The sequence below is a fragment of the Rattus norvegicus genome, chromosome 2 (assembly GCF_036323735.1).
Source record: "Rattus norvegicus strain BN/NHsdMcwi chromosome 2, GRCr8, whole genome shotgun sequence".
In the NCBI taxonomy this organism is placed as follows: domain Eukaryota; kingdom Metazoa; phylum Chordata; class Mammalia; order Rodentia; family Muridae; genus Rattus; species Rattus norvegicus.
The window spans coordinates 202,975,270-202,990,581 of record NC_086020.1 but is presented as its reverse complement, the minus strand read 5'-3'; the positions used below and the strand labels follow the sequence as shown (position 1 = coordinate 202,990,581).

At 38.1% G+C, this 15,312-nt stretch overlaps 1 pseudogene across 1 annotated transcript; it reads left to right on the top strand.

Moving 5' to 3' along the window:
- The first annotated feature begins 465 nt into the window (after positions 1-465).
- On the top strand, positions 466-2,676 carry Hmox2-ps1 (heme oxygenase (decycling) 2, pseudogene 1; annotated as a pseudogene). The gene has a single exon (NR_045198.1). The product of NR_045198.1 is annotated as a heme oxygenase (decycling) 2, pseudogene 1 (transcript).
- The last annotated feature ends 12,636 nt before the right edge of the window (positions 2,677-15,312 follow it).

Sequence of the window (15,312 nt, the reverse complement as noted above, 5' to 3'; positions counted from 1 at the left end):
TATGTGACGGGAGGTGTTTCTTTTCTGGTCCAATCTATTTGGAGTTCTGTAGGCTTCTTGTATGTCTATGGGTATCTCTTTTTTTAGGTTAGGGAAGTTTTCTTCTATGATTTTGTTGAAGATATTTACTGGTCCTTTGAGCTGGGAGTCTTCACTCTCTTCTATACCTGTTATCCTTAGGTTTGATCTTCTCATTGAGTCCTGGATTTCCTGTATGTTTTGGACCAGTAGCTTTTTCCGCTTTACATTATCTTTGACAGTTGAGTCAATGATTTCTATGGAATCTTCTGCTCCTGAGATTCTCTCTTCCATCTCTTGTATTCTGTTGGTGAAGCTTGTATCTACAGCTCCTTGTCTCTTCTTTTGGTTTTCTATATCCAGGGTTGTTTTCATGTGTTCTTTCTTGATTGCTTCTATTTCCATTTTTAATTCCTTCAACTGTTTGATTGTGTTTTCCTGGAATTCTTTCAGGGATTTTTGCGATTCCTCTCTGTAGGCTTCTACTTGTTTATTAATGTTTTCCCGTGTTTCCCTAAGTGTGTTCATGTCTTTCTTGAAGTCCTCCAGCATCATGATCAAATATGATTTTGAAACTAGATCTTGCTTTTCTGGTGTGTTTGGATATTCCATGTTTGTTTTGGTGGGAGAATTGGGCTCCGATGATGGCATGTAGTCTTGGTTTCTGTTGCTTGGTTTCCTGCGCTTGCCTCTCGCCATCAGATTATCTCTAGTGTTACTTTGTTCTGCTATTTCTGACAGTGGCTAGACTGTCCTATAAGCCTGTGTGTCAGGAGTGCTGTAGACCTTTTTTCCTCTCTTTCAGTCAGTTATGGGGACAGAGTGTTCTGCTTTCGGGCGTGTAGTTTTTCCTCTCTACAGGTCTTCAGCTGTTCCTGTGGGCCTGTGTCTTGAGTTCACCAGGCAGCTTTCTTGCAGCAGAAAATTTGGTCTTACCTGTGGTCCTGAGGCTCAAGTTCGCTCGTGGGGTGCTGTCCAGGGGCTCTCTGCAGTGGCAGCAACCAGGAAGACCTGTGCCGCCCCTTCCGGGAGCTTCAGTGCACCAGGGTTCCAGATGGTCTTTGGCTTTTTCCTCTGGCGTCCGAGATGTGTGTGCAGGGAGCAGTCTCTTCTGGTTTCCCAGGCTTGTCTGCCTCTCTGAAGGTTTAGCTCTCCCTCCCACGGGATTTGTGTGCAGAGAACTGTTTATCTGGTCTGTTTCTTTCAGGTTCCGGAGGTGTCTCAGGCAGGTGTCCTGCTGCTCCTGGGCCCTCCCCCATGGGAGCCCAGAGGCCAGAGGCCTTATACAGTTTCCTCTTGGGCCAGGGATGTGGGCAGGGGTGAGCAGTGTTGGTGGTCTCTTCCACTCTGCAGCCTCAGGAGTGTCCACCTGACCAGGCGGTTGGGTCTCTCTCTGAGAATTTCATTTTTAAATCATTCATTAAAATGTCATGACTTGATGTCCTGCTGTCCTCGCGCTCACCCGCTCAGCTGTAACAGTGCCGAGGGAGTCACTGAAGAAGAGACTGAATGACCAGAGTATGGGCAGCACAGACAACTCAACAAAAATGTCTTCAGAGGTGGAGACTGCGGAGGCCGTAGATGAGTCAGAGAAGAACTCTATGGCATCTGAGAAGGAAAACCATTCCAAAATAGCAGACTTTTCTGATCTTCTGAAGGAAGGGACAAAGGAAGCAGATGACCGGGCAGAAAATACCCAGTTTGTCAAAGACTTCTTGAAAGGAAACATTAAGAAGGAGCTATTTAAGCTGGCCACCACTGCACTTTACATACTCAGCCCCTGAGGAGGAAATGGATTGCACTGACCAAGGACATGGAGTACTTCTTTGGTGAAAACTGGGAGGAAAAAGTGAAGTGCTCTGAAGCTGCCCAGACGTATGTGGATCAGATTCACTATGTAGGGCAAAATGAGCCAGAGCATCTGGTGGCCCATACTTACTCTACTTACATGGGGGAAACCTTTCAGGGGACCAGGTACTGAAGAAGGAGACCCAGCCGGTCCCTTCACTAGGGAAGGGACCTAGTTCTACCTGTTTGAGCATGTAGACAATGCTAAGCAATTCAAGCTATTCTACCGCGCTAGAATTGAATGCCTTGGACCTGAATTTGAAGACCAAAGGGAGGTTGTGGAGGAAGCCACCAAAGCCTTTGAATATAATATGCAGATATTCAGTGAACTGGACCAGGCAGGCTCCATACCAGTAAGAGAAACCCTAAAGAATGGGCTCTCAATACTTGATGGGAAGGGAGATGTATGCAAATGTCCCTTTAATGCTGCTCAGCCAGACAAAGGTACCCTGGGAGGCAGCAACTGCCCTTTCCAGATGTCCATGGCCTTGCTGAGGAAGCCTAACTTGCAGCTCATTCTAGTTGCCAGTATGGCCTTGGTAGCTGGACTTTTAGCCTGGTACTACATGTGAAGGGCCTGTCAAGTTGTTAGCATCCTATCTCAACATCCTACCACTTGTTCCTTCCCCACCTCCACCTCTGCCTAGAACTACCACCTCAGGTGACATTTTTAATGTTGGGTTTGAGAAAATGAGCAACCAATAAAAGACAGACCCTAGAAAAAAGTCATGACTTAAGTGGCACGGGGACACCTAAAGTCACACTTTGTGCTTCAGACATACTTTCTTTCTCTATTTCAACACTGAATTCTAGCATAGTAAAGGAGATCTTTAATGCTGGCAAATCAAAGTTCTCAAAATGTGTATATGGCAAACATTAATAAGTGACGAACGCCATCCCTTTTAATTTTTTTCTTTCCCATCTTGAACTAAGAATTGTATTTTAATGCTCATGACTATTTGTTGGTAAAATAACTAATTCTAGTGTTAAGACCAACTTGATACCCAAAGGATCCATCAGAATTGTCTTAATGTCACAAATTATGATTAGAATCTCCTAGAACCCATTCACTTTATTCAACTCATGAAAAACAATGATAAAATATTGTGAGCTGTTAGGCCTGAAATGTGGATATTGTGATAAAACATAGATAAAACTACAATGAATCTTTAAAATCGTGACGTCTATCAGTAAACTATTATTAGCTTTAGATTTTGTAGATGTTTATTTTAAATACATACATTTTTAACATTAGTAGCTATTTTACCAAATTCATTTTATAATTTTGCAGTTTTTGTAAAAACTAATTTTTATATATTTGATAGAATGAATCACAGAGAAGAGTTCTATCTATTGTCTTTAAAATCTGTCTTCTTTAGCCATGGCAGAGTAGCTGAATTTTATTATTTTGAACCATTGGACCATGTTTAGGCTACAACAAATTAAATAACTATAAGCATCTTCAGAGAAGGCACTTCTGTTGAAAAGTTGGCATAGTCCTAGTTTCATTGAATGTTTTGGCAAAATTTAAATTACATTATGTGAAAAATTCTGGCAGTATTTACTGGAATTTTGTGAACTATATCAAGAAATCAGCACTGGCAAATAGATAGCTGGAACCATTTGCTTTTTCTAAATAGGACAGTGTGTAAGCTGGAGACCACAGAAACCCAGTAGATGAAGCAGATGGGAGACAGACTCAGAACAGGAATAATGCCAGCTGATCAGTTCCACCAAGATTTTATTATCTAACCAGAAACACATTTTGTTGATATTGAGACTTCTTCCCTCTGGATTAACTTCTGCCAACTGGATACAGTTCAATGCACATAATGGCCGTAACTATACAGATGCAGGTAACTGATTGGCAATATATACTATTCTTCTCCAAATATTTTTTCTCTGAACATAAGCCAAGACTGCGAGATGACCATGCCATTTCAGCGATTTTCCTCTTTATGTAGGACAAATTAGAAATACAAGTTTGTGCTTTCTTCACAGCAAATGTGTCTTTACACCTGAAACAGCCATCCAAGAAGCCAAATGCAATTGCCTTCCTAGTGGGAACTATTAGATTAACAAAGTTAGCTTTAGCAAAAGTAGTGCATTCTACAATAGATGATGTAGTATGGCACTTACCAACTCATAATCTAGAATAATTTTTGTGATTCTTTTTCTGGTCCCTAAGATAGAAATAATTTGCAAATTTATTTCTGTAGGACAGGAAAGACATGATGAGAGAGAGAGGGGGGGGGGAAGATCTCATATAGAGTATTTGTAAGGTTGAGGAAAGAAATGGTTATTTTAAAAAGTAACTGTACTGTACAGATGAGCTTAAGAAAAATGTATCTACTAAAAGTATATGATAGATTTAGTTCTGTTGAACATATACTATCCTGAAAAACAATCCTGAAATTTAAACAATATTTTTCTCCTGAATCTAATAGAATTGATTTTTCCTTTTTATTGAAAATGTATTCTTCTTTCACACAATATATCCCAACCACAATTTCCTCCCCTCCACTCCATCCAACTCCCCGTCCACTACCGCTCCCCTAAATCTATTCAGTGGCTCCATCAGTTTCCTTTTCAGAAAAGAACAGTTCTCCAGGAGGCAACAGCCAAGCAGGATAAAGCAAGATACAATAAGATAAAGCAAATTCCAGCATAGGGAGTCCAGACAAAGCAACTCAATAGGATGAAAAGAGTCCCAAGAACACAGAAAAGAGTCAGAGACACACATGGTTCCACTTTTTAGGAGTTTCACAAAAACACCAAGTTCATGGCTTCAACATATGTGGAGAGGACCTGGTTCAGGCCCCATGAGTCTAAATCTTTGCTGTTTCAGCCTCTGTGAGACTGCATGAGCCCTACTCAGTTGATTCGGTGGGCTATTTTCTCATGATTCCCTCCCACTTACTTGTATGTTTTTTCCTTCTACTCTTCTTTGGTGATCCATTGATCTCCAAGGAGAGGAGCCTGATATAGACCTTTAATTTGGACTATTTTTCTACGTAATATCTGTCTGTACGTCTCTGCCGCCACTTTCATCTATTGCCATGGAAGCATCTCTTAAGAAGTCTAGAGAGGTGCCAGTGTATGTGTAGAGCAGAATATTATAAGAAGGCAGGACAACATGATAGAGTCGCTTTCCCTGGGAAGTCATAGAGATCAGGATCATGTACTCAGACATGTTGGCAAACAACTCCATATGGTAAGTGAAAACATTATCCATTGATTTATTTTATTTTGATTTTTTGATTTTTAAAATCATTATCATCTGTCTGTCTGTCTGTCTAGTTTTAGAAGTTTAGTTTCTCTGTATATTCTTGATCGTCCTGGAACTTGCTCTCTAGACCATGCTGGCCTTGTACTCACATAGATTCCAGCACTGTGTTCATTGTTCTCCGTTTCTTTGTTTCTTTGTTTGTCTGTTTGTTTGGTTTTGTGTACTTCCCTATTTTTAATGATTAGCTAAACAAAATATTCTTCAAATACATTGCTCTTTGATGGTAAGGTTATGAATTTCATTGATGTTTTTTATTGTGCTTTTATTTTAACAAATACTTCATATGTAAAATGACCCCACACTTTTCTTCTTCCATCAAAGCATACAGAGTTCTGAAAAGTAGAATACTTCATTTTTAGTGTCATAGGTGTCGCGTGTCTTAGAGAATTACTTAGACAAGTATAGCATAATTTAAGTCTGCTCATGAATGTTTAGTATAAAGTCTTCTAAGTCAAACCTGGAGGGGTCTATGTATTTTCAAAAAGTGTAATTTTGGAGAGCAAATGTTTTATGTTTATATGTTACACTTTGCTCTTTGTTATCTAATTGGCTTCATTTGTTGACACACATAGCTTACTTTCAAGTCTATGTATGATAGGGACTGAAGAGAAACAGAGTCGACATGAAATACAACAGAGGTGGTTAAAATCGTTTGTAAGTAGAAGCTGGCTTAGAAAATTAAAAAAAAAAACCTGTCAGTATTATATTACACAAAGGCAAGGCTCTGGAAGTATATTGGGCAAAAAAATAGATAGGAAATTCAAAAAGCATGTATGCCCAAGAAAGCTGTCAATCAGGAAGAATCTTCATGCATCCATGATAGTCAACTCTTAGCATATACAGTTGAATGCATAAAACAAAGTCATCACGTTTATAAATGCCAACTCTGTTTTAAACTACTGTCTCAAAACAAACAGAAGGCAATTTAATGCCAATGCATGACCATTCCATTTTCAATAAATTTAAAATGTAAAATTCATTTTTATTGAAGCAAAGAAGACAAATGAAAAAGAAATCTTTTCAATTATATCAATTAAACAGTCAACTTCTATGTTAATTCAGAAAGATGAGATCTCTCATTGCCTAGCCTCACCCATTTGCCAATATTTTTGATTTGTTATTTCACCCTAATGTTTACAAAAAAAAGGCATTGCAAAACTGTCTTGGTTCAAATTGCTACACAAAATTAAGTGGGGTGAATTCTTAAACATTTAGAACTTTTTCTAAATATTTGTTTTATTTTTAATATGTGTGTATGCATAGGTGTCTTTACATAAGGATTTGCTTGTCAGGTCAAGTGTTTGCAGAAAGGTCAGGTGATGAGTTCCTTGGATTAGGAGTCACAGGCTAATGTCAGTGCTGCAAGCTGAACTCCAGTCCTCTGGAAAAAGTGTGTCCCTTTAACCACTGAGTCATTCATTCTCAAACTCTGAATTTTTTAAAAGTTTAAATATCCAGATTTTAAGAATAATTTCTGAGGTATTTCATTCCTTTAACATTAAGAAAAACTAGTTCGTCTGCCAATGCTGTGCTTATAAATTGTAGTCCTAAGTTCTTGTGAATTATCACATTTTCTTAATTAGAGGTTTAGATTTTTCTTCAGATGAATGGAAGAGCCTATACTTTTCATTTATTTAGGAATCTTGTGACCAAGCCAGTCAATATTCAGGGTCTCAAGTGAGGGAGTGAGGATTGAAAAAGAAAAACAGACAATGTGAATGCTTCACTCCTTCTTTAAATGAGGAAAAAGAATACCCTTGGCAGGGAAGGGAGAGGCAAAGATTAAAACAGAGACTGAAGGAACACCCATTCAGAGCCTGCCCCACATGTGGCCCATACATATACAGCCATCCAATTAGACAAGATGGATGAAGCAAAGAAGTGCAGGCCGACAGGAGCCGGATGTAGATCGCTCCTGAGAGACACAGTCAGAATACAGCAAATACAGAGGCGATTGCCAGCAGCAAACCACTGAACTGAGAATAGGACCCCCGTTGAAGGAATCAGAGAAAGAACTGGAAGAGCTTGAAGGGGCTCGTGACCCCATATGTACAACAATGCCAAGCAACCAGAGCTTCCAGGGACTAAGCCACTACCTAAATACTATACATGGACTGACCCTGGACTCTGACCCCATAGGTAGCAATGAATATCCTAGTAAGATCACCAGTGGAAGGGGAAGCCCTGGGTCCTGCTAAGACTGAACCCCCAGTGAACTAGATTGTTGGGGGGAGGGCGGCAATGGGGGGAGGATGGGGTTAGGGAAAGGGAATAACACTTGAAATGTATATAAGAAATACTCAAATTAATAAAAAAAAAAGAAAAACAGACAAAACTATAACAGGACTCCAGCCCTTACTGAGGCTGAAACAGCTTTATTTCTCTCCAGCCTGCTTTTATATCATTCTAGGTGTATCTAAACCACATGGTCATTTCTCAAATTAAAGACAATATAATCAAGCAAAGCAGTAACCAAGGATATAAAACAAGATAGTAATTAAGTAAACTGGTAACCAAAGAGATCTCATAAGGTAGTAATTTGGCATAGCAGTAAGTAAAAGGATCACATGAGGTAGTCATTCAACACAGTGGTAAACAAAGTCCCATGGTCTCTGTTTCTCATATTCTTATCTGAGCCTGCTTCCTTGTTGAAGCCCAGGGACAAATGCCACATTCCTAAAAGCAGCACCAAAAGCTCTCAAGGAACTAAGCTGTAACCACTGTATCAATTTACTGGCAGGCTCTCCCCTAAATGGTTCCTTTTTCTTAACCTCAGTAAAAGTTTATCTTTATTAAAATCACTGGGGCAAAAAAAAAAAAAAAAGGTAGTGAGTTCATTAAAAATTTCAGGAGGCCATACGAATAGAATCTTAAAACATGTTTAAAAGGTAGGAAAAACCTGAATATTTAACCAGAAAGTTACTTTTTTGTTATCAAAAGTTGAGACTTTGAAGTTGGGGATAAAAATGAGCTTTTAATCCAGAACATGCATTTCTTGCCTCCAGGAGAGAACTCAGACCTATTTTAAATCAATTCTGCAATGCAATTTCCCATTAGAAAGTTAAGTTTGATTTCTTCTATGACTTCTGCTATGCTCTAGTGGCTATATTTTCTAATCATGAGGGGATATAAAATATACTTCCACTACATCTTCAGTGTATCAGCCCTTCCTTATCATTCACTGACAGAGCCTTCCCCCATGATACAAACTAGTCACTGGGTGGTAAAATGGTCACAAATATTCTCAAGACAATTACTTTAAATCCAAACATTTCATAAAACAAACACACATTTCAGATAAATTCAAAAGTATTTATTGCTGGATTGACGTCTACATTTTTAATCCGTGGGTAATATATGTGTATTCCTTCAATTTAAATTTAAGAATTAGGCATTTTAAAGGTTAATGGTCATAACTTAATATCGATATTGATAAAGTGGATAAATAACTTTATTAAGGACTGGGAATACTTGAGAGTGTTGGTTAATCAGTCCTGAAATTATGTCTTAAGCTTTTATAACTCAACTATCGACACTTTCATTTGATTCCTGTTCTCCTCTCTAAAAATCAAATCATTTTCTGTGAGTCATACAAGTAATACTTTATGACTGAATACATGGGAAAAAATTGAGAAAGTCAAAATTAAATAATTTTACTGCACCAATGGCTTATTTTATGATATACTCATTTAGGTTTAATTCAGGATGTTTCTATGAGTATTTTCTTTGTCTATACATTATTCTTCTATGATAAAATTATTGTACTCCAAAAAAATTTGGCCAAAGTAATTACGGAGCTAATTATTTTTATCTTACTTTACTGGCAAGGCCATACTACTTTGTACCACTTCACATGTACCAAACCACCATATATTTTGGTCAAAGATCTTTTTTTTTCTTACTATTTTTTTATTAACTTGAGTATTTCTTATATACATTTCGAGTGTTATTCCCTTTCCCGGTTTCCGGGCAAACATCCCCCTCCCCCCTCCCCTTCCTTATGGGTGTTCCCCTCCCCACCCTTCCCCCATTGCCGCCCTCCCCCCAACACTCTAGTTCACTGGGGGTTCAGTCTTAGCAGGACCCAGGGCTTCCCCTTCCACTGGTGCTCTTACTAGGATATTCATTCCTACCTATGGGGTCAGAGTCCAGGGTCAGTCCATGTATAGTCTTTAGGTAGTGGCTTAGTCCCTGGAAACTCTGGTTGCATTGTATTGTTGTACATATGGGGTCACGAGCCCCTTCAAGCTCTTCCAGTTCTTTCTCTGATTCCTTCAACGGGGGTCCTATTCTCAGTTCAGTGGTTTGCTGCTGGCATTCGCCTCTGTGTTTGCTGTATTCTGACTGTGTCTCTCAGGAGCGATCTACATCCGGTTCCTGTTGGTCTCCACTTCTTTGCTTCATCCATCTTGTCTAATTGGGTGGCTGTATATGTATGGGCCACATGTGGGGCAGGCTCTGAATGGGTGTTCCTTCTGTGTCTGTTTTAATTTTTGCCTCTCTATTCCCTGCCAAGGGTATTCTTGTTCCCCCTTTTAAAGAAGGAGTGAAGCATTCACATTTTGATCATCTGTCTTGAGTTTCATTTGTTCTATGCATCTACGGTAATTCAAGCATTTGGGCTAATAGCCACTTATCAATGAGTGCATACCATGTATGTCTTTCTGTGATTGGGTTAGCTCACTCAGGATGATATTTTCCAGTTCCAACCATTTGCCTATGAATTTCATAGAGTCATTGTTTTTGATAGCTGAGTAATATTCCATTGTGTAGATGTACCACATTTTCTGTGTCCATTCCTCTGTTGAAGGGCATCTGGGTTCTTTCCAGCTTCTGGCTAAGATCTTAATGATGAAATACTACAGAGAGCAAGTATTCTTGTTCTTTTTTGTGTACATCACAGATCCCTTCCCAGAATATATTTTCTAAAGAAGATGCTGCAAAGGACTCGGTATGAACACTGAACCACGTGAAGGTATAATGTCAAGAAAGCCTGGTTAACTACTTCCTGTTTGTTTAGTGATGGTAATGACTTCAGAGTATTTTCGTGTCAATTGTTAATTCATGAGAGGAGATATTTCTCTCATGACGTGGAAAAATAATGTATAAATATTAAAATGCTTTAAATTACCACACAAAATCTACTTTCAAATTGTTGCTAAGACTAGAGTTTAATAAGCATTCCTTTCTTTCTTTTTTATTAATCATTCTATTTGTCTACATTTCAAATGATATTCCACCTCCCAGCTACCCCTCCACAAGCCCATCATCTGGAAATCTCCCTCTCCTCTCTCCTCTTTGCCTCTATGAGGGTGCTCCCCAACCTATCAACCCTTTCCTGCCCTGCCCTTCCAACATCCTCTTATGCTGCGGCATCAAACTTTCACAGGTTCAAGGGCCACCCCTCCCTTTGATGTCAGACAAGGCCATCCTCTGCTACATATGTATTTGGAGCCATGGATTCCTCCTTGTACATTCCTTGGTTGGTGGTCTAATCCCTGGAAGCTTTGATTGGTCTAGCCAACTGATATTGTTCTTGCTATGGGTTAGTACCCACTGCCCGTCAGCTCCACCAGTCCTTAGTTTAATTCCCAACCAGGGTCCCTGAACTCAGTCTTTGCTCCAAGCATCCACATCTGCAATGGTCAGTTGTTAGCTGAACCTTCCAAGAAGCAGCTATGCCACGTTCCTCTCAGCAAGTGCCTCTTGGCAATGGCAACATTGTTGGGTTTGGAGTCTGCAGTCAGGATGGATTCCCAGGTGGGGCAGTCCCAGGATGGCCCTTTCTTAAGGTTACCTCACTCAGTATAGGTTACTTCAATCAGGATGACATTTTCTAGTTCCATTCACTTAATTCATAAGGTCATTGTTTTAAATAGCTGAGTAGTACTCCACTGTGTAAATGTACCACATTTTCTATATCTATTCTTCTGTTGAGGGACACCTGGGTTGTTTTGGATTCCTTTCAAGATCTGTATCCTCCTCATCATTTTAGGCTGTGCGATGGAGAGAAATAGCAAACTTCAAGGTTAAAGTGAATGAGAATTTTATAAAATATATGCTATTGTGTAATATAAAGATGGATTATCAAAATTATTTTTCATATTTCACTAGTTTCATACTTTGTTGAGTTTATAATTTTATCATTTCTTTAATACTCTTTTCTCCCATGGAAACCCTCCCACCTTGTTCTCTTACAAATTCATGCTTCTGTTTTTACTAATTATATATACAGTTGAAATATATATCGATGAAATATATGTAGTTGAAAAATATGGGGTTGGGGATTTAGCTCAGTGGTAGAGCACTTGCCTAGCAAGCGCAAGGCCCTGGGTTCGGTCCCCAGCTCCGAAAAAAAGAAAAGAAAAAAAAAGGAAAATATCTATATCTATGTACATATATCAACAATTGTACTAATATATAGGAGTATCTATATCTATATCTATATCTATATCTATATCTATATCTATATCTATATCTATGTGTGTTATAGAGAAAATGATAAATATGTACTTCTCACTCTTCATTATCTGTAGTGAAAAAAAACATTTAACCCAAAATCAACATTAGAAATATAAAACACTCATACATTACTATTATGCCAAAGTTCTGGGAATATAATAATATGGCTAGAAATGTGCAAGTTTCAAAGATATGAACTCAAAACACAGTCAGAGCAGATTTGCACACTAGCATGGCCAAATTAATTAGCAACAGTGTTAGCAGAATGCACATGGAAGGGGTTTAAGTGTGATCATAAACTACTTGTTTCATGATGCCTTTACTTCCCATCTAAGTTCAGTAAATCATCCTATATCCTTCCAAACAACTTATTATTTGCTAGAATCAGAAATATTTTCTCTTTATTGCCACAAAACTTTTATATATAAATGACTTAAACATGAACATAGCCACTCCAAACAACTCCTTATTTCAGACACGAAACTATGAACATCAGAAGGCCACATCAAGTTAGGTAATTAAGTTGTGTTGTGAAGGGATTGATGAGTTACAGTGACATTAAATTAGGACTGAGCTTCTCCTGAGCATAATTAATGACTAGTTAATAAATAGAACTTTAACTTTAGAAGCAAACCAAGACACATAAAAGCAAAGACACATTAGGTTTAGACATTAAAGAAAGCATGCACGACCTATCTTTCAAACTCAGTTTTACTATAAATGGCTGTCTAAACATTCAATCTTAAGAATCTAATGTAACATATCCGATGGAGGTTAAAGTAAAATTAGAAATTCTGGTTCAATAAAGCCTGAAAAATTATTGAGTAGAGTAGTCTCCATGTGAATTTTTTTTCCATTAAGAAAATGGTAGAGAACTGCACACAAAAAAAATCAATTCACTTAATTAGAAAAATAATAATACAAAGTTTACTGTAGTTAAAACATGCAAGCAAAACATGAATTTCCGGGTCAATTTAAATGAAAAAAAAAATTTCCACCTATCAAAAAAAAAAAAGTCTTTCAGTGTAATGAAGAGAAAAAGAACATATGTCCCTAGGTAAATGTCCTAACTTATTCTGAAATAGAGTGGGCAAAATGACTTTAACAACAACAAAAAATAACAGCTTTATAAAACTTCAACAAAGGAATTAAAAATTAGCTGTAAGAAGTGTTTAAAATGTCTGAAGAGAGGACTCAAGAGTTTAGAGCACAGACTAATATTTCCGATGATACAGCTCTGGTTTCCATCACACCCACTCATATCAGCGTTCCTCCTTCGACAATTTCAACACCAAATGATCTGACTTTTTTGTTTGGCCTCCACAGGTACTACATTAACATGCACAAATCAGAACACATAATGTAATATAATGTTTTAAATAAAGCTGTGTACTATGTACACACCTTCACTTCCAATAGAATTATTCAGATTGAGGGTGGTGCTTTGAATGCTTGGACATAAGGTGTGGCACTATTGTAATATAGACGTGTGATTTTAAAGGTAGATTCTTTTTTTTTGTTGTTGTTTTTTTTTTTTTTCCGGAGCTGGGGACCGAACCCAGGGCCTTGCGCTTCCTAGGCAAGCACTCTACCACTGAGCTAAATCCCCAACCCCAATTAAAGGTAGATTCTTAAAATGTTGAGACTTTATTAATGAAGAAATTTACTGCCATAGAATGGATTTCAAAATGTCTAATTTATTTTTTTAATCTTAATAAGTTCATGATAAGTCATTCTGCTAGTTTATTCTGATGTATAATTTCAGTGTACTTTCTTGTCTTTATTTCATACCAGTAAAATTTGGTTTACTTTATATTGTATATTAAAAGAACAGATGAAAGAATAGTGAATAGATTTATTAGAATCAATTAATCAATTAATAACTAAATACATCTTAAAGTGCTTTTTAGTATTCAGAATGATACAGAATGATTTTCTCTAGTAAATGATAACTCTCTGGCTCAGATAAATAATAATAGACTTAAGAAGAAAATACAAATTATTCACTTTCTTGTTCAGGTTGTTTCTTCCGTGTTTACTTGTTCAGTTAATATGTAATTAAAATGTACCTAAGATATGGAAGGTAAGATTTTTGAAGTATTTTATTAGTGTTTACAAGAGATACATGAATTAAAAAAGTACAAAGGATTTTATATTCTCAGTGCATATAGAACTTTCAATATGTTCTGATTAAAGGAGTATTTATCCTTAATACTAAAGAACATTTGGACATGTATCTTTCAAACAAACTATTGATGGTTATCGATCAGAAAATGTATAGATTATATCAGATAAGTTATATATTTTTATGATTATGTTATTGTCATGTTTCCAAAAAAATTATGAAATAATTTATTTTCAAAAATGTTAGTTGTAAGTACATACTTAAATTACAAATTTCAAAATGGAATGGGTGGATAGTTTCCGGGCAAAAATCAACCTCCCCCCTTCCCTTCCTTATGGGTGTTCCCTCCCCATCCTCCCCCCATTCCTGCGCTCCCCCCAACAATCTAGTTCACTGGGGGTTCAGTCTTAGCAGGACCCAGGGCTTCCCCTTCCACTGGTGATCTTACTAAGATATTCATTGCTACCTATGAGGTCAGAGTCCAGGGTCAGTCCATGTATAGTCTTTAGGTAGTGGCTTAGTCCCTGGAAGCTCTGGTTGCTTGGCATTGTTGTACCTATGGGGTGACGAGCCCCTTCAAGCTCTTCCAGTTCTTTCTCTGATTCCTTCAACGGGGGTCCTATTCTCAGTTCAGTGGTTTGCTGCTGGCAATCGCCTCTGTATTTGCTGTATTCTGACTGTGTCTCTCAGGAGCGATCTACATCCAGCTCCTGTCGGCCTGCACTGCTTTGCTTCATCCATCTTGTCTAATTGGATGGCTGTATATGTATGGGGCACATGTGGGGCAGGCTCTGAATGGGTGTTCCTTCTGTGTCTGTTTTAATCTTTGCCTCTCTATTCCCTGCCAAGGGTATTCTTGTTCCCCTTTTAAAGAAGGAGTGAAGCATTAACATTTTGATCATCCCTCTTGAGTTTCATTTGTTCTAGGCATCTACAGTAATTCAAGCATTTGGGCTAATAACCACTTATCAATGAGTGCATACCATGTATGTCTTTCTGTGATTGGGTTAGCTCACTCAGGATGATATTTTTCAGTTCCAACCATTTGCCTACGAATTTCGTAAAGTCGTTGTTTTTGATAGCTGAGTAATATTCCATTGTGTAGATGTACGACATTTTCTGTATCCATTACTCTGTTGAAGGGCATCTGGGTTCTTTCCAGCTTCTGGCTATTATAAATAAGGCTGCGATGAACATAGTGGAGCACGTGTCTTTTTTATATGTTGGGGCATTTTTGGGTATATGCCCAAGAGAGGTATAGTTGGATCCTCAGGCAGTTCAATGTCCAATTTTCTGAGGAACTTCCAGACTGATTTCCAGAATGGTTGTACCAGTCTGCAATCCCACCAACAATAGAGGAGTGTTCCTCTTTCTCCGCATCCTCACCAGCATCTGCTGTCACTTGAGTTTTTGATCTTAGCCATTCTCACTGGTGTGAGGTGAAATCTCAGGGTTGTTTTGATTTGCATTTCCCTTATGACTAAAGATGTAGAACATTTCTTTAGGTGTTTCTCAGCCATTCGACATTCCTCAGCTGTGAATTATTTTTTTTTAGCACTGAACCCCATTT